The sequence below is a fragment of the Peromyscus maniculatus genome, chromosome 15 (genome assembly GCF_049852395.1).
Source record: "Peromyscus maniculatus bairdii isolate BWxNUB_F1_BW_parent chromosome 15, HU_Pman_BW_mat_3.1, whole genome shotgun sequence".
Taxonomy (NCBI): domain Eukaryota; kingdom Metazoa; phylum Chordata; class Mammalia; order Rodentia; family Cricetidae; genus Peromyscus; species Peromyscus maniculatus.
Window position 1 is genome coordinate 64,404,041 of NC_134866.1, and position 26,551 is coordinate 64,430,591.

The following is a 26,551-nucleotide window of genomic DNA, read 5'->3' on the forward strand; positions in this document are numbered from 1 at the left end:
GACAAGTCTCTTAACTTGCCCAGAACTAGGCATAGTCACTCATGCCTGTATGCATGCATTCAGAAGGTTGGGGCAGGAGCATTATCAGGCTTGCTTAACCTACATTGGGAGTTCTAGGTCAACCTGAGCTACAGAGTGAGACCCTGTCTCAAGCAAACAAGCAAACAAACCAACAAATGAAAAGCCTCCTTTGATAGAAATGGGAGCTGGCAAAAATACAAAATTATACTTGTTAAGAATTTTTGGCAGCAGCCAGGTGGTGGTGGCACACGCCTTTAATACCAGCACTAGAGAGGCAGAGCCATGTGGATCTTTGTGAGTTTAAAGCCAGCTTGGTCTACAGAGTGAGATCCAGGACAGGCACCGAAACTACACAGAGAAACCATGACTTGAAACCCCATCCCCCCAAAAAAAAAGAATTTTTGGCAGTTTCTTGGTATTAAAGACCCCTAAATCCGGCTAGTGCTGCAAATGGGTCCATGATATGTGACCATCCACTGGGGCATAAGTAACCTACTAGTGACCACATCCCCAAGGAAAAATGAAAATAAAAAAGACGGCATGCGCTTGGGAAGGAGACAAAGTGGAGGCACCAGTGGGAGTTTGGGGGAGGTAGTGGTAGATGAATATTGAAATGAAACTTTTAAAGAATAAAAAAGCTACAACATGACCCATAACAGAAAAAAAGGATTTTTTTTATTTTAAAATTTTTATTCATTTTATATTTTGGGGGTAAGTAAGGTATTGTCTACAGAGACGGATGAGCCCATGGAGACAAGAGGAAGACTGAACAAGGGTCCTCTGCAACAATTGCTTTCACCGACGGAGTCCTCTCCAGGGTCCACAAACTGAGTTTGTAGGGAAAGAAAATGTCTTCTTTCTCTTCCCCGTCTCTTGTAAGCAAACATTCATGTTTATTTTCTCCTTTGCTGAGCCTTTGACCATGTATGTGTTCTGCTCAGTCCAATCCAGACAGGTTTCTCCAAAGAAACCCTGTTGGGATATGCTTGGGGCCGGCATCAAAACTGAATCCCAGTTTCCAGTTCACTGAACAAAATTAAACCGGTACAGCAACAGAGTAGAGTACACCAGAGTCGAGCGCTCTTCCTCCCCCAACCGGCCGTTCAACTCATTTACGGCTGTATTAAAGCCCAGACCACCATGCTGTCTTTCCCCAGATTCACAGTACATGCTCCACACATTCCATATAGTTTATCCAGATGTCATTGGCAACAACACTGGCTGCTGCTTCTGAGAGACACATGTAGGTCACAGCTGCCCAGGTCCTAGGATTGCTTCGGGCGTTTGAGAGGGGGCTCCAGGAAAGGGCGGGGAGCAGAAGCCAGGGAGCGGTATGCTTCAGCCACTAAGTTGGGATATGAGCCCACCATTGCCTTCCAGCCTGAGGTCTCAGAGACCTCAGAGGCATGAGCTGTAATGAAATCCAGTGCCTGGGTTTTCAGCTGCCCTGCGCTGTGGATGTCAGCCAGGAAGAGGGTGTGGGCAGCTTTCTCCACAGAGAGGTCCCTGCAGAGGGCATCCTCACACATGACCTTCAAACGCTCCAGGCCATACCTGTCAGCGGCTGCCAGCAGAGCATCTGCCACGCTGTCCAGGTCTGGTGCTGTTCCGGTGTAAATGAAGTCCATCATTGCCTTGAAGACTCGTGGCTCGAGGTCTTGGATCTCAAGGTGGTTCCTTTTGCTCCCCTCCATGTCATGTTCAAACATGGCTCTGAAAACTGGAGAGCGAGCTGCTAAAACGGCCTTGTGAGCCCGGAATTCCTGGCCACCTACCAACAGGCAGCAGTCTGTGAAGCAGGAATTCTTCCACAGCCCTCCTAGCTCATCTGCCAATGTGCACTTGGGAACCTGGATCCCTGGCTTCCTGTTCTGGTCAGAGATGCTGAAGGAGTCCTGGACCACGCTCACCTTGCAGTGGAGGGTGAACTTGTCATCTGGGAGAAGCCAGTCGGCATGGGACAAGAGGAAATCTCTACGAACGAACTTTTTGAATCCCCAGCTGTAGTGAGGCACAAACGCAAAGGCTCCTGGGCTCCTCATACTTCGGGTTTTCTCTCCTTCAGCGCTTTCGATCCAGAACTGGAACTTTGCCCTAACGTGATTCTTTGGACAGCTGAGCAACAGCAGGTAAACTGACAGGTAAGTTGTCCTTTCTTCATTGATCTCGTCCCGGTGTACTCTCAAACACCATTTCTCATTGGCTCCTATTGAGAAAGCTGGGCTTCTAATGTGTGCCCGCATTCCCTCCAGAATAAAACTGAAGTTGCTGATGGTCCACTTGTAGGAGAAATTTTGGACGCTGATCTGCGTGTAGTCCCAGCTCTGGGCTATCTCATCCCCTGACATTTCTTCTGGAGGTAGTTTGAAGGTTAAACTGGATCCAAAATTAAGAACCAGGGATTATTTTCTCTTACCTCATCCAGGAGGTTGGATGAGTTGGCTGGTCTTCCGTATATGCTGGAATTCTGAAGTGTTCTCTAATGCCAGTGAAGAAATGGACTTGTGGCAAGGTGAGGGCAAGCAGGCAAAGAGCGACAGCTTCCTTCTTCCATGTCTTCTTATAGGGCTTCCAGCAGAAGGCGTGGCTCAATTTAGGGTGTGTCTTCCAGCCTCAAGATATGGATTAAAGGCGTGTGTCTTCCGGTCTTGAGATCCTGGTTAAATGTCTGTGTCTTTTTAACCTCCAAAGTCTGTACTTGAAGTGAATCTACCTACTTAAGCAAAGCATGTCTCACAGTTGTGCCCTCCATTTTAGGACTGTAGTTAGTCCATGTCTAGTTAAGTTGGGAACCAAGAACAACCATGACAAATGTATTTTGCTTACTGTGCTTCATCTTCCACAAAGTAAGGGATGGTGTCCATTCCTACACAACTGTTATTTAATCTTCTCAGGGTTTTACACAAGTCCCTCCCATAAACAAGATTCAGGAAGAGGTGTTTTCCTTACCTTGTCAGATCTCAGCGTTCACAACATGGAGGTCAGGGTGGAAAAATTCATATGTGGTGGGCAAGAAGCAGAGCCAGGCAGGAACCTCTGAAAGTAGCTGTCGTCTTTCCTGCCTTTTATTCCATCCAGACTCACAGTCTCCAATATGACTCCATCAACTTTCATTGGCCATCTTGCCCCTCCCCCTCAGATAATCCTCCTTGGAAACATTCTTCCAGATCCACTTAAGGAAATGCTATGAGAAGGCCCTAAGGGCTTCAGTTTCTCAATACCTCATAGTATTCATCCTTCACTGGTGAGTTCTGTCCTCTTTAATCTTTGAACGTGGATTTAAGCCATTAGAAAGTCTTTATTAGCCAGCTGGCAAGTACCTGGAGTGCTCCAGATTCCAGTGCAACAAGTAGCCTTTCTCAGGGTGAGCTTTTAAGCACAAAAGCTATATTCTGGATTGACACACTTCAGTTAAGAAGAACAGTTAGCCAGAAGTGGCAGGACAGAAGCCAAAATGTTCGTATATTTTGAGAAAGGTTTAAACATTTAGAGATATTCCCAGAACTATGGACTTTGGTAGGTTAAGCCTTTGTTTTAGTTGTGGCAGGGATTGCTGTTTTTGTTTTGTTTTGTTTTGTTTTGTTTTGTTTTGTTTTGTTTTGTTTTGTTTTGTTTTGTTTTTTACACAAGTACTGGGTTTTACACCTAGAGTGGTATTTTCATTATGCAGTTACACAGGTGGGTCTGTGCACCATGAATCTATGATGTAGACAGAGGCCAGAAGAGGCCGTTAGATCCCCTGGATAACTGGAGTTACCGAATTTTATTTATGGTGATATTTTATTTGTGCTGAAATGTGGTGATATTTTACTTGTATGTTAATAAATAAAGCATGCCTGCCTGGAGATCAAGGGGGGAAAAGCTAGCCATTTTTAAGTAAACATAGAAGTCAGGGAGTGGTAGCACACGCCCTTAATTTGATCATGTGGCAGGCAGGGTCTCTGTGTGTTCCTGGGCACACTAGGAAACAGCCAAGCATGCTAACACATGCCTTTAATCCCAGTAACAACCATAGAGACCTGGAGGTCTGTCCAGGCAGGCAGTGACAAGGAAGTGAGGTAGCTGGGCTAAGAACCAATGAGAGGGCAGAATAGCAAGTCAGTAAAAGCATGGGTAGACAGGAAGCAACTCACTTTTGGTAGCTGCAGAGCTGAAAAGATATCACTATTTCCCTGATCTCTAAGGCTTTCACCCCTATATTTGGTTCTGTGTTTTTTATTTAATAAGACCACATAGAAATTTGGATACAGTTGTCAACTGCTGTGTGAATGCATTGAATTGGATGCCAGTCTTCTGGAAAGGTATCCAGCACCTTTTACTGCTGAACCAGTTCTACATCCCATCACAGTTGCTTTCTTAAAGATGACAGGAGAGCTCTGAAAGACTAGTTTGTTCTCTAAAGCTTTGGCATTCTGAAATGTTTTAGCAAGTATTCAAGAGGTAATCATGATTTTAATCATAGGTCTTTTTTAAAATTAATTTATTTATATTTATTTTACATACCAACCACAGTTTCCTCTTCCTCCTCTTCTCCTGTTCCCTCCCCACAACTCCATTCAACCCCCCTCATCCACTCCTCAGAAAGGGTAAGTTTTTCTATGGGAGCCAACAAAGCATGACATATCAAGTTGAGGCAGAACCAACCTCCTACTCCCTGCATTGAGGTATACCACCATAGGGAGTAGGTTCCAAAAAGCCAGCTCATGTGCCAGGGACAGGTCCTTGTCCCACTGCTAGGGGCTCCACAAACAGACTAAGCTACGCAACTGTCACCTACATTCAGAGGACCTAAATCAATCCCATATAGGCTCCCTAGAGTGGTCTAGAGTCCTGAGCTCCCACGAACTCAGGCCAACTGTCTTCGTGGGTTTCCCCCTCCCTCATGATCTTGTCTACCCTTGCTTATATAATCTCTCCTCCCTCTCTTCAGCTGGATTCCCAAAGTGCCAGGCCTTGGACCACTACATCTGCTTCTATCAGTCACTGGACAAAAGTTCTATGACGACAATTCGGGTAGTCATCTCTCTGACTACAGGAGAAGACCAGTTCAGGCACTCTCTACTACTGCCAGCAGACCTAACTGGCATCATCTTCATAGATTCCCAGGAGCTTCCCCAACACCAACTTCTCTCCAGTCCCATTCTGGCCCTCTCTATCAAGATATCTCCCTTGTCACTCACCCTCTCTGTCCTTCCCCAACTTGACCATCTCAATCTCCTCCCCTGCACCTCCTTCCCCAGTTTACCCAGAATACCTCATCTATTTCCCCTTCCCACAGTGATCCATGTATGCCTCTTAGGGTCCTCCATGTTATCCCTAGGGCTATGGATTGTAGCCTCGTTATCCTTTGTTTTACATCTACTCTCCACTGAAGACTGTGTACATACTGTGTTTGTCTTTCTGAGTCTGTGTTACCTCATGTGAAATAATTTTTTTCTAGTTCCATCCTTTTGACTACATATTTCACTATGTCATTGTTTTTGTTTTGTTTATTTTATCACTGAGTAATACTCCATTATGTAAATATACCACATTCCCTTTATCTGTTCTTTGGTTGAGGGGCATCTAGGTTGTTTCCAGGTTCTAACTATTATGAATAATGCTGCTATGAACACAATTGAGCAAGTGTCCTTGTGGTATGATTGAGCATCCTTTCATTATATGAAAACAGAAAGATATATAAGGCATGAAGACCAGAAACTAGAAGCATTTGGCTGGTTAAGCATTTGGCTGGTTGAGCTTCTAGGCTGTCAAGCAGCAGTTCAGCAGAGATTCATTCTGGATGAGGACTCAGTGGTTTCCAGTCTGAGGAAACAGGATCGGCTGAGGAACTGGCAAGGTGAGGAAGCTGTGGCTTGTTCTGCTTCTCTGATCTTCCAGCATTCACCCCAATACCTGGCTCAGGTTTGATTTTTATTAGTAAGTACCTTTAAGGTTCATGCTACACCCAAGAGTGGTATTTCTGGATCTTGAGATAGATTGATTCCCAATTTTCTGAGAAACCGCCATACCGATTTCCAAAGCGGCTGTATAAGTTTACACTGCTATCAGCAGTGGAGGAGAGTTTCCCTTGCTCTTCATCCTCTCCAACATAACCTGTCATCAGGGTTTTTGATCATAGCCATTCTGACAGGTATAAGATGGAATCTCAATGTCATTTTGATTTCCATTTCACTGATGACTGAGGATGTTGAGCAATTCCTTAAATGTCTTTTGGCCATTTAAGATTCTACTGTTGAGATTTCTCTGTTTAGATTTGTAGCTCATTTTCTAATTGGATTGTTTGGTATTTTGATGTCTAGTTTCTTGAATTCTTTATATATTTTGGAAATCAGCCCTCTGTCAGATATGGGATTGGTGAAGATCTTTTCCCATTCTGTGGGCTGTCATTTTGTCTTATTTACCATGTCCTTTGCCTTACAGAATCTTCTCAGTTTCAGAAAGTCTCCTTTATTAATTGTTGCTCTCAGTGTCTGTGTGACTAGTGTTATATTTAGGAACTGTTTTCCTGAACCAATGCATTCTAGGCTACTTCCTACTTGCTCTTCTATCAGGTTCAGTGTAGCTATATTTATGTTGAAGTCTTTGATCCACTTGGACTTCAGTTTTGTGCATGGCAATAGATATGCATCTATTAGCAATCTATACATGTTGACATCCAGTTATGCCATCACCATCTGTTGAAGATGCTTTTTTTTCCCATTGTACAATTTTGGCTTCTTCATCAAAAACAAATGTTCATAGGTGTGTGGATTAATGTCAGCATCTTCAGTTCAATTCCATTGATACATATGTTGGTTATTATGCCAATACCAAGTTGTTTTTATTACTGTAGCTCTATAGTAGAGCTGGAAGTCAAGGATGGTGATGCCTCCAGAAGTTGCTTAACTGTAAAAGATCGTTTCAGCTATCCTGTCTTTTGTTTTCCCATATGAAGTTTAGTATTGTTCTTTTGAGAACAAATCTATTGGTCTGTGAAGAATTGTTTTGGAATTTTGAGGGAGATTGCATTGAATCTGTAGATTGATATTGGTAAGATTGCCATCTTTATTATGTTGGTCCTATCTATCCATGAACATGGGAGATTTTTCCATTTTTTTTCATATCTTCTTCAATTCCGTTCTTCAGTGACTTAAAGTTCTTGTCATACAGATCTTTCACTTGTTTGGTTATAGATATCCCAAGATAAATTTTACTACTTGTGGTTATTGTAAAGGGTGATATTTCTCTTATTTCGTTCTCAACCTGTTTATCATTTATCCCATTTCCTATAGGAGGGCCACTGATTTTTTTTTTTTTTTTTTTTTTAGTTAATCTTGTATCCTGCCACCTTACTAAAGATGTTTATCAGCTGTAGGAGTTTCCTTCCCTGGTTGAATTTGTGTTGTCACTTATGTAGATTATCATATCATATGCAAATAGTGAAAGTTTGACTTCTTCCTTTCCAATTTGTATCCCCTTGATCTGCTTTTGTTGTCTTATTGCTGTAGCTAGAACTTTGAGTACTATATTGGATAGGTATGGAGAGAATGGACAGACTTGTCTTGTTCCTGATTTTAGTAGGATCTCTTTGAGTTTCTCTCCATTTAATTTGATGCTGGCTGTTGGCTTGTTGTAAATTGCCATCATTATGTTTATAAATGTTCCTTATATCCTGATCTTTCAAGATCTTTATTATGAAGGAGGGTTGGATGTTTGCCAAAGGCTTTTTCAGCATCTAATGAGATGATCATGTGGGTTTTTTTCCTTTCAGTTTGTTTTCATGATGTATTGCACTGACAGATTTTTGTATGTTGAACCATCCTTGTATCTCTGGAATGAAGCCTACTTGGTCATGGTGGATGATTTTTTGATGTATTCTTGGATTTAGTTTGCCAGTATTTTATTGAGTATTTTTGCATCAATGTTCATTAGGGAAATTGGTCTGTAATTCTCTTTCTTTGTTGCATCTTTGTGTGGCTTGTGTATCAAGATAACTGAAGCCTTGTAAAAAGAAGTTGGCAATGTTCCTTCTGTTTCTATTTTGTGGAACAGTTTGAGGAGTATTGGTATTAGTTCTTCAAGATTTTAGTAGAATTCTGCACTGAAACCATCTGGCCCTGGGCTTTTTTTGTTGTTGTTGTTGGAAGACTTTTAATGATGCCTTCTATTTCCATAGGGGTTATAGGCCTATTTAAACTGTTGATCTGATCTTGATTTAATTTGGGCACGTGGTACCTATCCAGAAAATTGTCCATTTCTTTTAGATTTTCCAATTTTGTGGAGTACAGGTTTTTGAAGTATGACCTGATGATTCTCTGAATTTCCTTATTGTCTGTTGTTATGTCTCCTTTTAGTTTCTCATTTTGTTAATTTGGATAGTCTCTCTCTGCCTTTTGGTTAGTTTGGATAAGGGTTTGTCTATCTTGTTGATTTTCTCCTGTTCTCTTTGTTTCTATCTTATTGATTTCAGCCCTCAGTTTGATTATTTCCTGATTTCTACTCGACCTGGGTGAGTTTGCTTCTTTTTTTTCTAGAGCTTTCAGGTATGCTGTTAAGTTGCTAGTGTGATATTTCTCCAACTTTTTTATGTAGGCATTGAGAGCTATGAACTTCCCTCTTAGTACTGCTTTCATAGAGTCCCATAAGTTTGGGTATGTTGTACATTCATTTTCATTGAATTCTAGGAAGTCTTTAATTTCTTTATTTCTTCCTTGACCGAGTGGTGACTCAGTTGAGCATTATTCAGTTTTCATGAGTTTGTAGGCTTCCTGTAATTTATGTTGTTGTTGAATTCTAACTTTAAGCCATGGTGGTCTGATAACATACAGGAGGTTATTTCAATTTTTTGTATCTGTTAAGATTTGCTTTGTGATCGAGTATGTGTCACTTTTAGAGAAGGTTTCATGAAATGCTGAGAAGAATGTATATTCTTTTGTTTTGGGGTGAAATGTTCTGTAGATACATACCTATTAGGTTCATTTGAGTCATAACATCTGTGAGTTTCCTTATTTCTCTGTTAAGTTTGTCTGGCAGACCTGTCCATTGGTGAGAGTAGGGTGTTAAAGTCTCCCAGTGCTAGTGTGTGGAGTTTGATGTGTGATTTATGCTTTGGTAATGTTTCTTTTACAAATGTGGGTGCCCTTGTATTTGGGGCATAAATGTTTGGAATTGAGATTTCATGTTGATGGATTTTTTTCTGTGGTAAATATGTAGTGTCCTTCTTAATCTCTTTTGATTAATTTTAGTTTAATGTCTATTTTGTTAGATATTAGGATAGCTACACCAGCTTGTTTCTTAGGTCCATTTGATCAGAAAGTCTTTTCCCAACCCTTTACTCTGAGGTAGTGTCTGTCTTTGAAGCTGAGATATGTTTCTTGTATGCAGCAGAAGGATGGATCCTGTTTCCATATCCATTCTGTTAGCCTGAGTCTTTTTATAGGTGAATTGAGTCCATTGATATTAATGGATATTAAATGACTAGTGAATGTTAATTCCTGTTATTTTTTTGTTGGTAGTGTTATGTGTTTCCCTTCTTTGGGATTTGCTGCTGTGGCTTTATCTATTGCCTGTGTTTTTGTCAGTGCATCTAACTTCCTTAGGTTGGATTTTTCCTTCTAGTGCTTTCTGTAGGGCTGGATTTGTGGTTAGGTATTGTTTTAATCTTGATTTGTCTTGGAATATCTTGTTTGCACCATTTATGATGATTGAGAGTTTTGCTGGGTATAATAGTCTAGGCTGGCATCCATGGTCTCTTAGTGTTTGTATAACATTTGTCCAAGACCTTCTGGCTTTCAGAGTGTCCATTGAGAAGTCAGGTATTATTCTTCTGGCTCTTCCTTTATATGTTATTTGGCATTTGGCCTTTGCATCTCTTAATATTCTTTCTTTAATCTGTATGTTTAGTGGTTTGATTATTATGTGGAGATGAGACTTTTGTGAGGGTCCAATCTATCTTGTTCAGTAAGCTTCTTATATGTTCATAGGCATTTCCTTGTTTAGGTTGGGGAATTTTTCTTCTATGATTTTGTTCAATATATTTTCTGTGCCTTTGAGCTAGTATTCTTCTCCTTCTATCCCTATCATGTTTTTTTTGGTTTTGGTTTTGGTTTTGTTTGTTTGTTTGGTTGGTTGGTTGGTTTTGTTTTTGTTTTGTTTTTTTGTTTTTTTGTTTTTTTTTTTTTGCTGGCTCTGCAGCTGGCGTCTCACTGTCTCTGATACCTGGGGACAGGAGTTGAGTAGATGCAGAGTCAATGATACAGACTCCAGGAGGTTGCAAGCAATCTCTCATTTATTAAACAAAGGGCTCAGGTTTAAACATGTGGCTTTTTGGTGGGGCTTTGTTCCTAGCTGCTGTGGTGTTTCTTGGTCAGCTCTAGGCTGCACATCATCATCTTTTGGTTTAGAGCTTATGAGTCAGGTTTCATCTGACCAGAGTGCTCTCTGCACATGTATAACTCATCATTTGCTTAAGGCATGGCCCAGTGCTTCGGCCTTACCTGCCTCAGGGTTGGTCTTCTCATGGTGTCCCAGATTTCCTGGAAACTGTGTTATGACTTTGTTGGTTTTAATGTTTTCTTTGACTGACAAATCTATTTTCTCTATCATATCTTCAATGCCAGAGATTCTTTCTTCCATCTCTTGCATTCTGTTGGTTATGCTCGCATTTGTAGTTTCTGTTCGTTTACTCAGATTTCCATTTCCAGCATTCCCTTGGTTTGTGTCTTCTTCATTGGCTCTATTTCAATTTTCAAGTCCTAAACTGTTTCCTTCACTTGTTTGATTGCTTTTCTTGGTTTTCTTGACTTTCTTCAAGGGATTTATGGATCTATTCCAATTTTTTGTTCATCTTTTCCTCAATTTCTTTAAGGGAATTTTTCATTTCCTTTTTAAAGACCTCTATCATTTTCATAAAGTCATTTTTAAGGTCATTTTCTTCTGCTTCTTCTACTTTGGGATGTTCAGGTCTTGCTGTAGCAGAACCACTAGGTTCCAGTGGTGCCATATTGTTCTTATGTTGTTGAATGTATTCTTGCACTGGCATCTACCCATCTCTTCCTCCAATCAGTGCAAATGATGTCTGTGTCTCAGGGAGCCACTCTTGATCCAATCAGCACTGGAGGTGTTTGTGTCTCAGGGAGCTGCTGGGGTCTTGGGGAGGGGATGAATGGGTTTGAGGAACAGAGTCAGACTTGTAGACTACAGGGCTCAATGGGGTGATTGTGGAAAGGTCTGCCCACAGGAGTCTTGCCTATTGGCCTGCAACTGGGGATACAATGGGTGGTAATATGGGGGCATGCATTGTGCCACAGGACCTAAGGACTTAAGGCTAGGATGACTGGCTAGGGAAACAGTGACTCACATGTTGGTCCAATTGGAGCTGGCAGAGTCTGTGTCTCAGGGAGCAGCTGCAGTCTGGGGGAATGGGTGTGTTTGGGGGACATGGAGTGGGGTTTGTAGATTACAGGGTCAGATGGGAAGTTTGTCAGGCCTGCCTGCAGGAGTTTTGCCTTCTGGCCTGTGTAGAAGTAACTGTCTTTTTAAATAAGAAACACAGAGCCGATTGCAGAGTTAAAAAGCCCAACAGGTCAGAGCAATAGCTAAGAGCTAAAAACCTTACCCTTCACTGCCGCTGCTCCCCTCCTCAGCCAGAGCCCTACTTCCTGTGTGTTTGTCCTTTTTATTGACTTTCTATTCTGCCTTCTCATTGGTTGTAAATGCAACCACATGACCTCCTCATCACTGCCCACCTATACAGACCTCCAGATATTCTATGGTTGGTATTGAGATTAAAGGCATGTGTCTCCATGCTGGTGGTATCCTTGAACACACAGAGATCTGCCTGTCATGTGATCGGGATTAAGGGTGTGTGCTACCACTGCCAGACTTCTGCTATGGTTTGCTATTAGCTCTGACCCACAGGCAACTTTATTTATTACCATACAAATAAAATCACATTTCAGTACAAATAAAATATCACCATATTTCCCCTTTTCTATTTTAATAAAAAGAAAAAAGGAAAGTTGTAACTAATATGAGAAAAACTATATACAAAAGTACAATAACTATAAGCAATAAATACCTAAACAATGTCTAGTCCATTTGTATTTGACAAATTCAGAGAAAATAATTCCATTATCTATCCTATTTTGGTAAATCCAAAATGTACCTAATTCACTTTCTATTCTAACTAATCTTCAACTATAACTAAATAATCTTCAACTCTAAATAACTAATCTTCAACTCTAAATAACTAATCTTCAACTCCCTCAGAGACCCAAGAAGGAAATAATATTACCTAACAAAAATAAAAACAGGAAGTGCATGTAAGCAACTTCCAAATAAAATGTGAGTTGATAGAAACAGCCAGCTGCCTGGACAGTCACCCAAGGTTTTTCCACAGCATTGGGGTATCATCTTCAGCCTATAGGCTTAGCATATCTGACAGACTCATTTGTGAAGTAGGATGTACACAAAGTCAACAGTTCGACCTCACATTGAGTGAGAGTAGTCCATGTACCAGAAACACCTGAATTCCACTAATGTCATGTCATGATTCAGGATTTTAAATTCTGGAAATTGTTGATGTTTTTTTTTAATTCAGCTGTCCATTCTTCTTGGCTATGTGTGTGTGGCTTCATCTTGGCATCCCATTCTTCTCCATATCCCTCTATTAAATGCCAGTCTACTATTGAGAGGTGTGAGCTTAGTTACTCTTCAAGAATAACTGTTTCAGCTGCTGTTCCATTGCACATCAGAAGCCATCAGCCCACTCCCTGTTCAGCTGCCTTCAAAGAAAAGGACAGTGTACCTTTTCCAGATTGCAAAAGCCACTTCAGGGATGGTGCCATATTGTCCTGGCCTCAGAGGATTCCCGTTGTTAAAGCCACACCACACTTATCTTGGCAAGAATCGGTAGTCCTTTGTTTCATGTCCTGTCTGTCCCATTTGTCAGCAGTTGATTCAAGGATACTTTGTTGTCCAGTGGCTAACTTTTGCCACAATGAAAGTTAACTCCATATGCAGTTTCTTCAATGCCCATGTTTTCTCTGAAGTAGATTGGTACTGCCAGGAGCAAACATGTCTCATAGTCATTACAAAATTCCTGTAGGAGGATGCCTAGAAGGTAAAATGACCAAAATGCAATCCAGCTTTGGATCAATACAATCCATGTGTCCTTCATGTACTTTCTTTTCTACCAAGGTCAATTCTTTCTCAGCTTCAGGTGATAATTCTCTTGGACTATTTAAGTCCTTGTTACCTTCTAAGGTTTTGAACAAATTATTTGGCTCATCATTTTTTACCCCAAAAATAGTTTGTAGATAAGAAATGTCTCTAAATAATCTTTGAAAGTCATTAAGAGTCTGTAGTCTATCTCTCCGAATTTGCACCTTTTGGGGTCTAATTTTTTGTAGCTCTATTTTATATCCTAAATAATTAATAGAATCTCCTCTTTGTATCTTTTCAGCAGCAATTTGTAATCCCCAGCGAGGCAAAATTTTCTTTACTTCTTCAAACATTATTTCTAAAGTATCTGCATTTGAGTCAGCTAGTAAAATATCGTCCATATAATGATAAATTATAGATTTAGGAAATTTTTTACGTATCACTTCCAATGGCTGTTGTACAAAGTATTGGCACAGAGTTGGGCTATTCAACATTCCCTGTGGGAGGACCCTCCATTGAAATCTTTTAAAGAGGACATTGCATGTAAGAAAGGATTCGGAGAAATCAAGAGTAAGCATGGAGAGAATTAGAATTTAGAAAAGACAATGGTCCCTTTTTATTGGTTTCCTTCTGTCCCACACCAGAGGGATCTTCTGATATGGGACTGAAGAATCTCTCAAACTTTTGTTTTAGCAATATGCTTGGGTTTAGAAAAGGAGTGAGTCAATTCCATCTCCAAAGCCAACTTGGCTTATAATTGAATTGGAACCATAACTTTTCTAGATAGATGTTAGACAGTGAGATTTTACCATGTGTAGACTGGTACCAATAGACTCTTTCTTTTTGCTCTAAACATCCGGATATCCACGGCCTTATGATTTTTGGAAAAGGGTATTTACATTATCCTGGAAAGACAAAAACAGAACCCTGCCCAAACCTTTGATTGTTAACTTTTTCTTACAACTTGTAGAGATGTCACATTGGTGGATGATCTTTTACTTCTCCTCATAAAGGTTTTTTTCCTGTTTGGATAGAATTTTTATTAATTTTGTTGGTATATCCATAGCTTTTCTTCTCCTGCAGAAACAAAGGCAAAACCCCTTCCCTAACCTAGAACATATTCAGGTTTCCATTCTGAGGTCAGCACATCCTTGAAATAAACCGGATGGTTTAGCTCACGAGTTTTGTCTGTCGTCCAATGTCTCTCCGCTGCCATTGTTCCTTTCTCATTAGCATTGAGAAAATTCAAGGTTAATAAAGCACTATGCAATCAATTTCTAAGAGTCATTGTTACCTGTTGCTGTTTATTTAGCATCTCCTTTAAAGTTTGATTGGATCTTTCTATGACTGCTTGGCCTGTGGGATTGATTGTGTGGTATACCTGTAACATGCTTTATATTGTAATAAGCAAAGAATTGTCTCATTTTATTGGAGACAAATGCTGGGGCATTGTCTGTGTTAATTTGTACAGGTATTCCGATGATGGCCATAACATAACATGTGTGTGTTCACAGAATCAGCCTTTTTAGAACTCATGGGATTTGCCCATTGAAACCCTGAATAGGTGTCAATGGTATGACATACATACTTTCAAATTCTGCAAAATGAAACACATCTATCTGCCAAATTTCCTCCAATTGTATGAATAATGACGTTAATTTTGTATTATCAGGAATAAATTCAGCAGTTTCAATATGTAAAACAACTCTCTCTGCATATGAAGAGTCAGTGACTATATTGAGGGGTTTTGTGAAGTCCATCAGTACCATAAGAATGGCATATAGTTCTGCCTTTTGTACAGAGCTATATGGACTTTGTACCACTTTACTTAAGTCTCCTGATTTATATCCTGCTTTCCCTGATTTATTTGCATCAGTATAGAATGTGAGGACTCCAGAAATTGGCTTTTGTCGTACAATGTGAGGAAGGACCCATTCAGTCTTCTTTATGAATTCTATTCTCTTGCTTTTGGGATAGTGGTTGTTAATCTCTCCCAAAAAGTTACTGCAGGCTCTCTGCCAGTATTCATTATCTTTTTATAGTGATGAAATTCCATCATTAGTTAAAGGTACTACAATTTCTGCTGGGTCCATTCCTGTCAACTGGCGAAGTCTTAATTTACCTTTTTGAATCAAATCACAGATCTTTTCTATATAAGTCTTTAATTTCTTATTTGGTTTACATGGTAGGAATATCCATTCCAATATAATATCTTCTCTCTGTATCAAAATACCTGTTGTGGAATGTCTGGAGGGGAGTATGACAAGAATGCATTTAAGTTCTGGATCCACACGATCCACATATGCTTCTCAAATTGTCTTTTCTACTAGAGCCAATTCCTTCTCAGCTTTGGCTCATAATTCTCTTGGATTATTTAATTCTTTTTTTTTTTTTTTTTTTTTTTTTTTTTTTTTTGGTTTTTCGAGACAGGGTTTCTCTGTGTAGCTTTGCGCCTTTCCTGGAGCACACTTGGTAGCCCAGGCTGGCCTCGAACTCACAGAAATCCACCTGGCTCTGCCTCCCGAGTGCTGGGATTAAAGGCGTGCGCCACCAACGCCCGGCGGATTATTTAATTCTTTGTCCCCTTCTAGAGTAGTAGCCAAATTTTGTAGTCCATCTTTGGGTATTCCTATGATACCCAGTAAGTTGGAAATGCTTCCTAATAACTTTTGAAAATCATTAAGAGTCTTCAATTGATCTCTCCTTAGTTGTACCATTTGGGGTCTAATTTTTTGTAGCTCTATCTTATATCCTAAGTAATTAATAGAATCTCCTCTTTGTATTTTTTCAGGAGCAATTTGCAGTCCCCAGTGAGGCAAAACTTTTTTTTAACTTCTTCAAACATGCTTTCTAATGTATCTAACTTTGGATCAGCTAATAGGATATCATCCATATAGTGATAAATTATGGATTGTGGAAACTTTACATGAATTATCTCCAATGGTTCCTCCACAAAGTATTGGCACAAAGTAGGGCTGTTTAACATCCCCTGTGGAAGGACCTTCCATTGATATCTCTTGACTGCCTGAGAATTGTTATATTTAGGTACTGTGAAGGCAAATGTTTTCTATCATTTTCTTGTAAGGGTATGGTAAAGAAACGTCTTTTAAGTCAATAACTATTATAGGCCATTCTTTGGGTAGCAGAGAAGGCAAGGGCATCCCAGTCTGTAGGGAGCCCATTGGCTGAATTACTTTATTAATAGCTCTCAGATCTGTCAGCATTCTCCAATTACCAGACTTTTTTTTTTTTTAATAACAAATACAGGAGAATTCCAAGGGCTGGTAGATTCTTCAATGTGTTGAGCATTTAACTGCTCTTGAACCAGCTGTTCTAAAGCTTGTAGCTTCTCTTTTGTCAAAGGCCATTGTCCAATCCAGACAGGTTTATTGGTTAGCCATTTTAAAGGTAAGGCAGTTGGTACTTCTGAGAGTTCAGCAGCAGTTGTGCTCTTTTTGTATACAGCCTGAATGGTTGGTGACTGTTTTTTATAGCATGTTATGATATTATTCCTAAAAACATGCATTGGTCTGTATTCCTTTTCTGAAAGTGTAGGAATTTTAATCTGGGTATTCCACTATTTTAACAGATCTCGGCCCCAAAGATTTACTGCTACATTTGCTACATATGGCCTCAGCCTTCCTCTCTGTCCTTCTGACCCTATGCATTCACCCCATCTCGAACTCTGTTTTATCTGAGATAGGGTGCCAATCCCGAAAAGTTGGACATCTACCTCTTGAAGAGGCCAATTTGGATGCCATGATTTTGGTGTAATTATAGTCACTTCTGCACCTGTGTCTACCAGGCCCTCCAGAACCAGGCCATTAATTCGAATTCTAAGCTTTGGTCTTTGTTCATTTATGGAAGTCTGCCAAAATATTTGTTTTATAGTGTTCTTTGTAAACTGTGATCCATCTATCAAAGGTGTTTTGTCATCCATTGAAGCATCAGTTTTTACATTAGGCATTGGTTTATTCAGTTGTCCTGGAGAGGAATTTCTTCCACACTGGTTGGGAATGTTCATACTACGTTTGATTTGGGGGCCTGTAAGAGGCCCCCTGAGGCATTTCCCGCCAGTAAAGGGTTGCTTCGTATATCTATTTTTGATCTGCACTCATTGGTCCAATGTTGGCCTTTGCCACATCTTGTACATAATTCAGGAGGTGGTTGGGGTCTCCTGTTTAGGCTATTCCTAAAAGGAGTATTACTTCTAGGAGTACCCCATGTGTAGTTTTTACTTATATGACCTGGTGTACCACACTTAAAACATTTGTTACCATGGGGCCTTCTTTCATCTCTGGGATTTGTCTCTCCTATCCAAGCTTCATTACTGTAGTTAAGAGACTGAACACTATTAGTATATTGAATCCATTCTTCCAAAGGACCTGATCTGATCTTTAATGGTGTAAGTATAAAATGGTACAGGCCAAATATGCCTGAGGAAGGTCATATATTTCCAGGAGAATGTCATTCATCATACAGGCAAAAAGGTTTTTAAATTGTTGTGAGGTAATGTTGTCAGCCATATTATAAGCCATATTATAAGAATTACTCAAAATGTGTATAAAATTATCAAGTACTTTTACTTGAAATAAGACACTGCTTTACCTTTCTGTGGTTCTGGGGGTGTAGTAGGACTTTTCAGCCAGAAGGTGACATTGGTACAGCTCCAAAGTAGGGCCTGCTGGTGACCTTGGCTGACTGCAGCTGCAGGCAGAAATCCAGATGGCGGGAGCCGGGGCTAAGCTAGGAAACTGAGACTGGACTAGCTGCTCCCTTTTTTGGGAATGGAACCATGTAGGCGTTCCCTGGTTATATGGAACTGTGCAGGTGGGTTTAGGTACCCTCCAGCCGGGGAGAAGGTGGGAGCCGTTCAGGCCTTTGGAATTTGCTCCATTTGAGCTCCAGATATTGGTGAAATTATTAAGGCCACTCCACGTAGTTGAAAGGAGATTTACTTAATGGTGTAACTTACAAATGAAGGAATAGGTAGGTTGAGGGTTCTGGGAAAGACGCAGCAGTAGTTCGGCGATGTTCTCTGGAGAACTCTCCTCTGTCCACCTCTAGCATCTGGGCTCCCAGCAGCAAGAGAGCATGGCATGTCCCAATCTCGGGTCTTCTGGACCTCCCTTGGCCCTGCCTTGTGGGCGTGATAGCTAACAAAACCTCAATGGGGGTTGGAACTTCCAGACCAAAGCTGGAATGACTACCTACTACAATCATGAGCCTCAACATTAATTGTGTCTCTAATCTAATCTTCCAAGGGTGCAGATCTTGCCTTTAATGGCCTGATTATTCTCTTAAGTGCTGCATTTGCATTCTCAAAAGCCAAAGATTCAATTATTATCTGACTAGCTTCTGAATTCGGGACCATTCTCTTTACTGCTGAAGTCAATCTTTGTAAAAAATCTGTGAAAGATTCTCTTGGGCCCTGTATAACCTTTGTAAATGACTCAGTTTTCTTTCCTACTTCCTCAACTCTGTCCCATGCATTCAAGGCTGCCATTTGACATAGAATTAGGGTTTGGATATCATATAAATATTGTGTTTGTATTGCAGCATATTGGCCTTCTCCAACAAGCTGATCCTGGAAGATTTGTATACCTTTATCCCTACATTGTTTTGCTATGTTTTTAGATTCCTCTTTGAACCACATTTGCCACTGCAACTGTTGTCCATGTTCCAGAACAGCATGTACCAGCTCCTGCCAGTCCTGTGGAATTTAACATTTGCTTTACATATGGGGAATGCATGCCATAAGATACTATTGACTCCTTAAACCTTCATAAATCTAACATTTCAGTAGGTGTCCAAAAATTTTGTGCATTCTCTTGGCCAGGTAGATGCTGTATGGTTACCGATTAAATTAAGGGTGATTGTGTGAAATCAGGCTTTCTATAATCTTATAATCCAATCTTGAAACAACTTCACTGTTAATTTCTTCTTCTGTCTGAATCTAAATTTCTCCATAATTCATTTTAACATGTTTAACAGGTTTTTCTAAAACTTTTATCCTGGCACTTAAATTGACTATCTTTTTAAATAGTAAAATAAGGATAAGAAAAGTAATGATGTGAATAATTTGATCAACATTAATCTTCTCATATAGTTGTTCCATTGTCAGACTGCCTAAAATTTCAAACAAAGCCCAATTTTCTTCCAATGTACAAATAAAACCCATTTTTTTTAATATGGAAAAAATTTCTCTTTTAAATAGTTTTCTTTAAAATATCTGATATCTTGGGCTGGAGAGATGGCTCAGCCATTAAAGGCTAGGCTCACAACCAAAAATAAAATATCTGATATCTTAATTGACTTACCAAGTTTGCATAGAACAGTAGATATCTGAGGGAATTTCAAAACAGCTACCTAGTGTCCGAGGTGTGAATCTGGAGAGAGAGAGAGAGAGAGAGAGAGAGAGAGAGAGAGAGAGAGAGAGAGAGAGACAAAGAGAGAAAGCACAGTCACAAGTTCGGGCTAAAAGCTTAAATCCATCCCAGCACTCGGGAGGCAGAGGCAGGCGGATCTCTGTGAGTTCGAGGCCAGCCTGGGCTACCAAGTGAGTTCCAGGAAAGGCGCAAAGCTACACAGAGAAACCCTGTCTCGAAAAAACCAAAAAAAAAAAAAAAAAAAAAAAAAAAGCTTAAATCCAGCCACGTGTTCCCACTTAAGCCAAGTCAAGCCTGGGCTCTGGCTTCCTTAAGCTCTGACCACGTGTGTTGGCATTTCAGCCAAAGGCAGCTCTATTCACAGTTGCATGTAGCTACTGCAATTAGCAGTAGCTCCGGCAGGGCAGAATTATTCGGAGCACCAGCTTTTTAAGTAAGTAACTCCAGCTACAGTAACAGCTTGTAGCTAAGGTTGGCTGGGCCTGAGGGAGCATGGCCTGAGCTAGGGAGCTGGGCCGCCCAGGCAGGAAACTGGACCTACCGCCAAGCCAAGCAGTTTTTAATAAATTCTTGCCACGTGGGCACCAAATGTAGAAGTAACCATCTTTTTAAATAAGAAACACAGAGCCCAGCCGATTGCAGAGTTAAAAAGCCCAAAAACCTTACCCTTCACTGCCACTGCTCTCCTCCTCAGCCAAGCTCTACTTCCTGTATGTTTGTCCTCTTTATTGACTTTCTATTCTGCCTTTGTTGTTTCTATTCTGCATTCTCATTGGTTGTAAACGCAACCACATGACCTCCTTGTCACTGCCCATCTATACAGACCTCCAGATCTTCTATGGTTGGTATTGAGATTAAAGGCATGTGTCTCCATGCTGGTAGTATCCTTGAACACACAGAGATCTGCCTGTCATGTGATCGGAATTAAGGGCGTGTGCTACCACTGCCAGACTTCTGCTATGGCTTGCTATTAGATCTGCCCCCCAGGCAACTTTATTTATTAACATACAATAAAATCACATATCAGTACAAATAAAATATCACCATTGGCCTGCAACTGGGGCTGCAATGGGTGGTTATGGGGATAAGGGTTATGCTATAGGACCTAAGGCCTGGAGGCTGAAGTGACCAGCTAGGAGAAAAGTGACTTGCCTCTTGGTCCAATACCAAGCTACTCTTAAGGGTAGGCTGCATGCCCAGCAGTAGACGGCCAACGGAAAATGAACTCAATAGCATATTTGGAGGTTCCTTGTCTTATAAGTTAGTGCCGGGATTTTGTTTTGTTTTGTTTTGTTTTATCTCTCCCTCTTTTAATTTAAACTTATTAATTAATTATTTTATCCCACAGTTCCTGTGTACATATGTTTGGCTTCTGGTTTTATGTTTTTGTGGGATTCTTGAGTGTTTCTCTGCGTCTATATCTGTTCTTGTGTCTTTTCTTAGGCTCTTTGTTTTGTATTTTTTCCTTTTCCAATTTGTTTGTTTTTGCTTCATCTTATTATACTTTTATTTTATTATTACCCCCTAGATGCTTGTTTGTTTTCTAATGAGAGACATGGGAGTGGATCTAAATGGGAAGGGAGTTGGGGAGGAACTGGGAGGAGTAGCAGGAGGGAAAACCATAATCAAAATATATTGTATGAAAAAAATCGATTTTCAATAAAAGAAAAAATGATAAGTATGTAATGTAAGGCATGTCAACTGGGTCTATTGAGTCTTCAATACTATATACATATTCCAAAATATGTTGTACATTACAAACAAATTTTCTCAATATTTTTATATGTGAAATAGAAATCCAAAAAATAAAATAGTGAATATTTTAACCTATAATTAATATGCATCACAGCGTAGTAATGATGGCAAGGTCAAATTAAAGGTGACAAATTTTAATTTTGAAACTAAAAATAAAGGAAACTCTTTATAGAATTCTGTATCTATAAGTAGAGCAATAAATACTTCTGTAATTAAAGGAAAATAAAAAAGAAGGCCAGCTTACACATTGCAGGATCTTTGACTGGATTCTGATTTTTAAATGCACATCTATGAAGGATGTAAGGAGGGCAAGTCGGGGGTGGGGGTCTTGAATACAGACTGTACCCTTCACAATAATGTGTTACTATTGTTACATTTCCTGAGATAATCAGACTTTTTCATACAGAAGGATGCCTTTGCTACTTAGGAGATAAATTCAGGAATAGTGGAGAATAAAATTTCACAGTTTGATTTGAGAATAAATTTTGCAAATGCCTCAGAATAATGAAACATTAATATTTATGTTAACAGCTAGTCCAAATGTTACAAGGGGTATCAGCGTTGGTTTGCTGTTCTAGGTATAGTCTATTGGGTTGATTTTTTTTTTTCAAAATAAAATTTTAAGAAAAAAAAACAGTGCTTAATTCTCACCCACTCATGTTCCCAGTTTGCCTAGAGGTATAGCCTAACCATGGGGTCTTTGCTTAGATAATGCTTGGATTGAACATTATTATTTCACATGTATATTTGGAGCAGAAATCACTAATCAAAGATAGTAGTTCTTGAAATTACCATTATATGGCAACATGTTTTTAGGCAATTGACATGTACTAATTACCCACATTAATAAACAGCTTAGAAGTTTAAATAGATATTTGATTTTAGTCTTTGAATTATTTTTTCAAGGTATGCTTATAATTTACCTTATACCAGAAACCCAAAACACTCCAACTGATAAGTAAGCCCTGACCATTTAAAAGAGAAACTCTGTAGATATGAAAAACACTAGGTCAGAAAGTTAAAATTTTTGAGAAACTTGTGTGAAAAACACTCAGGAGTAAATTTAGTCATAGTATCAATCCCTGAAAGGGCAAGAGTTTTCACACCAATAGCACATTAATGCAAGAAAAGAGATGATAAAATATGTACAGTTACCCCCAAGCACTGATAAAGTGACTGAAATATACTTTTCTAAAATTAGTAGCTTAGTGAAAATTTTATACTTTACATTTTATCTCCTTCTAGAATTTTAAAAAATGATGAAAACCTCAAATTTAGTTGTATTTTTCTTAATTCTCAAAAGTGTGATTTGTGATATAATATCAAAGTTATTCTCCATCTTTTTGCCTGAGTATAAAATTTAGGTTTTTATTTGGCCCTGATTTCAGAGACTTGTGTTACTTGCTATGGGAAATTTAGACATCATGTGAAGCTATAATTACATCTTATTTTTGCCCTGACATTTGTCAGCTAGTCAATGTTCTTGCTCTTTCCATGTTTTGCATGTCAAAAATTAAATAAATTAAAGGGTAATATTTCTATAAAAAGTAAGGGTACAGGAAGAATAGAAAAATAAGTACTCTTCAACTTCAGAGACTTGCAGACAACTTGGGCTTTTTAAGTCTCAAACAATGTATTACTTCTTTGTTCTTATTATTTCAAAAATTAAACAGAAGTTCAGTGTTTAATAAATTGATATAATTGCTCTACCCTTTTGCTACAGTTGTGTTTAGAGAGTGCTTGTTTCATATCTGAAATTCAATATAAAGCCTAATGCATAGTCTATGCTCTTAATTAAACACACAGGGAGGCTTTATTTTCTAATATTCCTACATTTTATTTGGGTAATACTCCCAGTATTATCCCCATATATACATTAGCTTTTTAAAAAAACGAAAGGTTTACAATTGTTAACTAGAAGAATTAAACCTTTCTCCCACTCCATGTCCATAACCAGAAAAGAAGACAGTGACATTTAATAGCAATACAGTCCACACTTTGGTTTGATTGTCTATAGCTAAAGAAACAACTGTTTTTTTTTTTTTAATTTAAAACTATACTGCTTAATTTTTTGTCACCTTGATACCAACTAGGGCCATCTAAGAAGAGGAAGAGGGAACCTCAATTGAGACAATACCTCCATTAGATTGGCATGTGGGAAAACCTGTGGAGGGAATTTTCTTAATTAATGATTGATGGGGGGGGCTACTATGGGAAGTGCCACCCCTGGACAAATGGTCCATTGAGATATACGAAAGGTAGCTGAATGTGAGCCTGAAGAGCAAGACAGGAAACAGCACTCTTTTGTGATTCTGCTTCTGTTCCTGTCTGAGTTACTGCCCTGAGGTCCCTTAGTGATGGATTGTGATCTGGACGTATAGGGCAAATAAATCTTTTCTTCCTCAAATTGATTTTGATTGTGATGTTTATCATGGCAATGGAATTTAAGTCAGAACAATATCCATTAGTTTGGGGAACTCAATATAAAAGTGAGAGAGTAAATAAATAGAATTAATACAACTGGGAAAGTCTTTGATAATGATTGCTTTCAAAATTGTAAGAAAGGAAATCAGTTCTCTTCTTCCTTAAAGATTTATTACTTTTTAACTTTGAATATTATTTGCCCAGGTTTGGGTGTTGGGAGGAGCTACTCTAATCAATGAACACTTATAGTAAACATACATCATTGGCAAGCATACTTTTGGAGATCAGGATTGCTAAGACCACACTCATTCTAGGTTTTATATAAGATGTACACACAAATGTTAAGTTGTACATATTCTTCTTGAACCTCTACAGAACTCTTCTAATTACTCTTGACAGAATATATTTCCTGTGAGGGAGGAATATAGAGTCTAAAGTAAGGGTAACATGTGTAGATAAAAAAGAGATATTTTGATATCAGTTATGGTTATTGACAGAGAGAAATATTTGCAATCTTCAGATAGATCATGATTAGAAACCAGAGATACATAGAGAAACCCTGTCTCAAAAAAAAAAAAAACGAAAAGAAAGGAACAAAAAAAAAAGAAAGCAAAGAGAAAGAAAGACAAAGAAAAAAACTATAATCATTCCTCAGGAAACTAGGAATAGAGCTTCCTTAATATCCAGCTATACTACACCACTCTTGGGCATATACTACTAGAGATATGTGCTCAACCATGTTCATTGCTACTTTATTCATAAAAGCCAGAAATTGGAAACAACCTAGACGTCCATCAATGATAAATGAATAAAGAAAATGTCCTACATTTACACAATGGAATACTACTCAGTTATTAAAAACAAAATCATGAAATTTTCAGGTAAATGGATATATCTAGAAAAAATTCATCCCAAATGAGGTAATCTACATCCCAAAAGACAAATATGGTATTTATTTGCTTATAAGTGGATGTTAACTATTAAGTCAATGATAAGCAAGCTACAGAGGTTAAGTATAGAGTAAGGGACTAGGGAGGGGGGAAGGCTATCCCTAGGAAAATGACATACATAGTTATGGATGGATGTGGGGGGGATGTAAGTGGGGCCATCAAATGTGGAGATGGTAACGGAGGGGGTAATATTCATGGGGAAGGACCACTAAACCAAATAGCCAGTTGAGGGGTCATAGAGAAACCTAATTGAGTAGAAGCTTCCTAAAATAAATACATATATGAAAGAAATCTAAACTCAAATCAACAAATAGTGGGGAGACAAGCCCTTCCTAGACATGTTTCACCACCAAATGAAGCATCCATTGCCAGAAATGAGTTATATTTAAACAAGTTGTTGGCCAAAGGGCCCCCATACAAACTCCCACAGAGGAAGGAGCATAGATCTCCCTAGGAGGGACAAGTATTTTATGAGTGGACAGGGGTCAAGTGCGGCATGAGAATGGGAAGATCAGATGGGGAGCAGGAGGTGAGATGGGATTGATGGAGGGAATTGAGGGAGAAACAGCTAGAATTGAGGGCATTTGAGAGGTGGTATGGAAACCTACTGTAATAGAAACTTCCTAAAATACACAAAGGCAATCCTAATGAAATATCCAAATAATAAGGGAGGTCCCAACTGGTCATCTCTTGTCACCAATTGGAGCTTCCATTACTGTGACTGTGCTCATACAATTGAGTGATTGACCAAGTAAGTCCCATGGAAATTCACCAATCCAGGCTGAAAAAAAAAAAGTTGATCTCCACAAATGGACAGCAAGGCCCTATTGCGGAAGACAACACTCACACAACTCATTGAACGTGGAGAGGTCAATCTGGTCCTACATAGAACTTTTATCCCTATGCTCTAGTGCCTTTGGTTGGGAAGGTACTCTGCAGGCCACCAAGGTAGAAACATAAACACCAACCCAACCACAAGACCTTTGATGTACAATCTGTCATGCCTGCAAAATATGCTAGGGCAATGGTGTACAAAGCTTGTGGGAGTGACCAACCAATGTCTGATTTGACTTAAGGCCCACTCCAAAAGATGGAATCTATACCCAACACTAGTTGGGTGACCAAGAACCAGAGATTAGACAGCCCAGAGACCTATGGAAAAACCAAATACTACTGATCTAAAAAAGAAAAGTAACAATAAAATGATTCCTAATAATATTCTGCTGTACTCATAGATCAGTACCTTATTCAGTCACCATCTGAGATGCTTCCTCCTGCAGCAGATGGAAACAAATTCAGAAACCCACAGCAGAAGGGGAGGGAGGGAGGGAGGGAGGGAGGGAGGGAGAGAGAGAGAGAGAGAGAGAGAGAGAGAGAGAGAGAGAGAGAGAGAGAGAGAGAGAGAGAGAGAGACCTTGGAACACATAGTTCTAAAGATGTGTCCCACCCCTCAGAGCTCAGGGAATTCCATGGAAGTGGAAGCAGAAAGAAGAAAGAGTGTAAAAGCCAGAGAAGATAAAGAACACCAGGAGTGTAAGGCCCTCTAAATCAACTGAGCAAAGGTCATATGAACTCACAGAGACTGAAGCAGTAAGCACAGGGCTAAATGGGTCTGCACTAGATCGTCTGGATGTGTATTATAGCTCTTTTTAGTATTTTTATGGAACTTGTGAGTGTGCAGAGGAGTGGTTCTCTGATTCATGTGCCTTCTCTTGCGGCTTCTTTCCTTTTGTTGAGTTGCCTTGCTCAACTTCAGTGTGATTTTGTTACGTTTTGTCGTTACCTCTGAGAAGCCCATCCTTTTCTAATGAGAGACAGAAAGGGAGGGGGTCTGGATGGAAGGGGAGATGGGGAGGAACTGGAAGG

At 39.5% G+C, this 26,551-nt stretch overlaps 1 long non-coding RNA gene and 1 pseudogene across 1 annotated transcript in view; one reads left to right on the forward strand and one right to left on the reverse strand.

The window, feature by feature from the left end:
* Window positions 1-1,179: 1,179 nt before the first annotated feature.
* Window positions 1,180-2,375, reverse strand: LOC102906878 (speckle-type POZ protein pseudogene; annotated as a pseudogene).
* Window positions 2,376-5,787: 3,412 nt separating this feature from the next.
* Window positions 5,788-26,551, forward strand: part of LOC143268694 (uncharacterized) — a 29,159-nt gene continuing 8,395 nt past the window's right edge. Inside the window, exon 1 of the long non-coding RNA XR_013044799.1 lies at window positions 5,788-5,860. This is a non-coding gene — a long non-coding RNA (uncharacterized LOC143268694). The remainder of the gene's footprint in view (window positions 5,861-26,551) is intronic.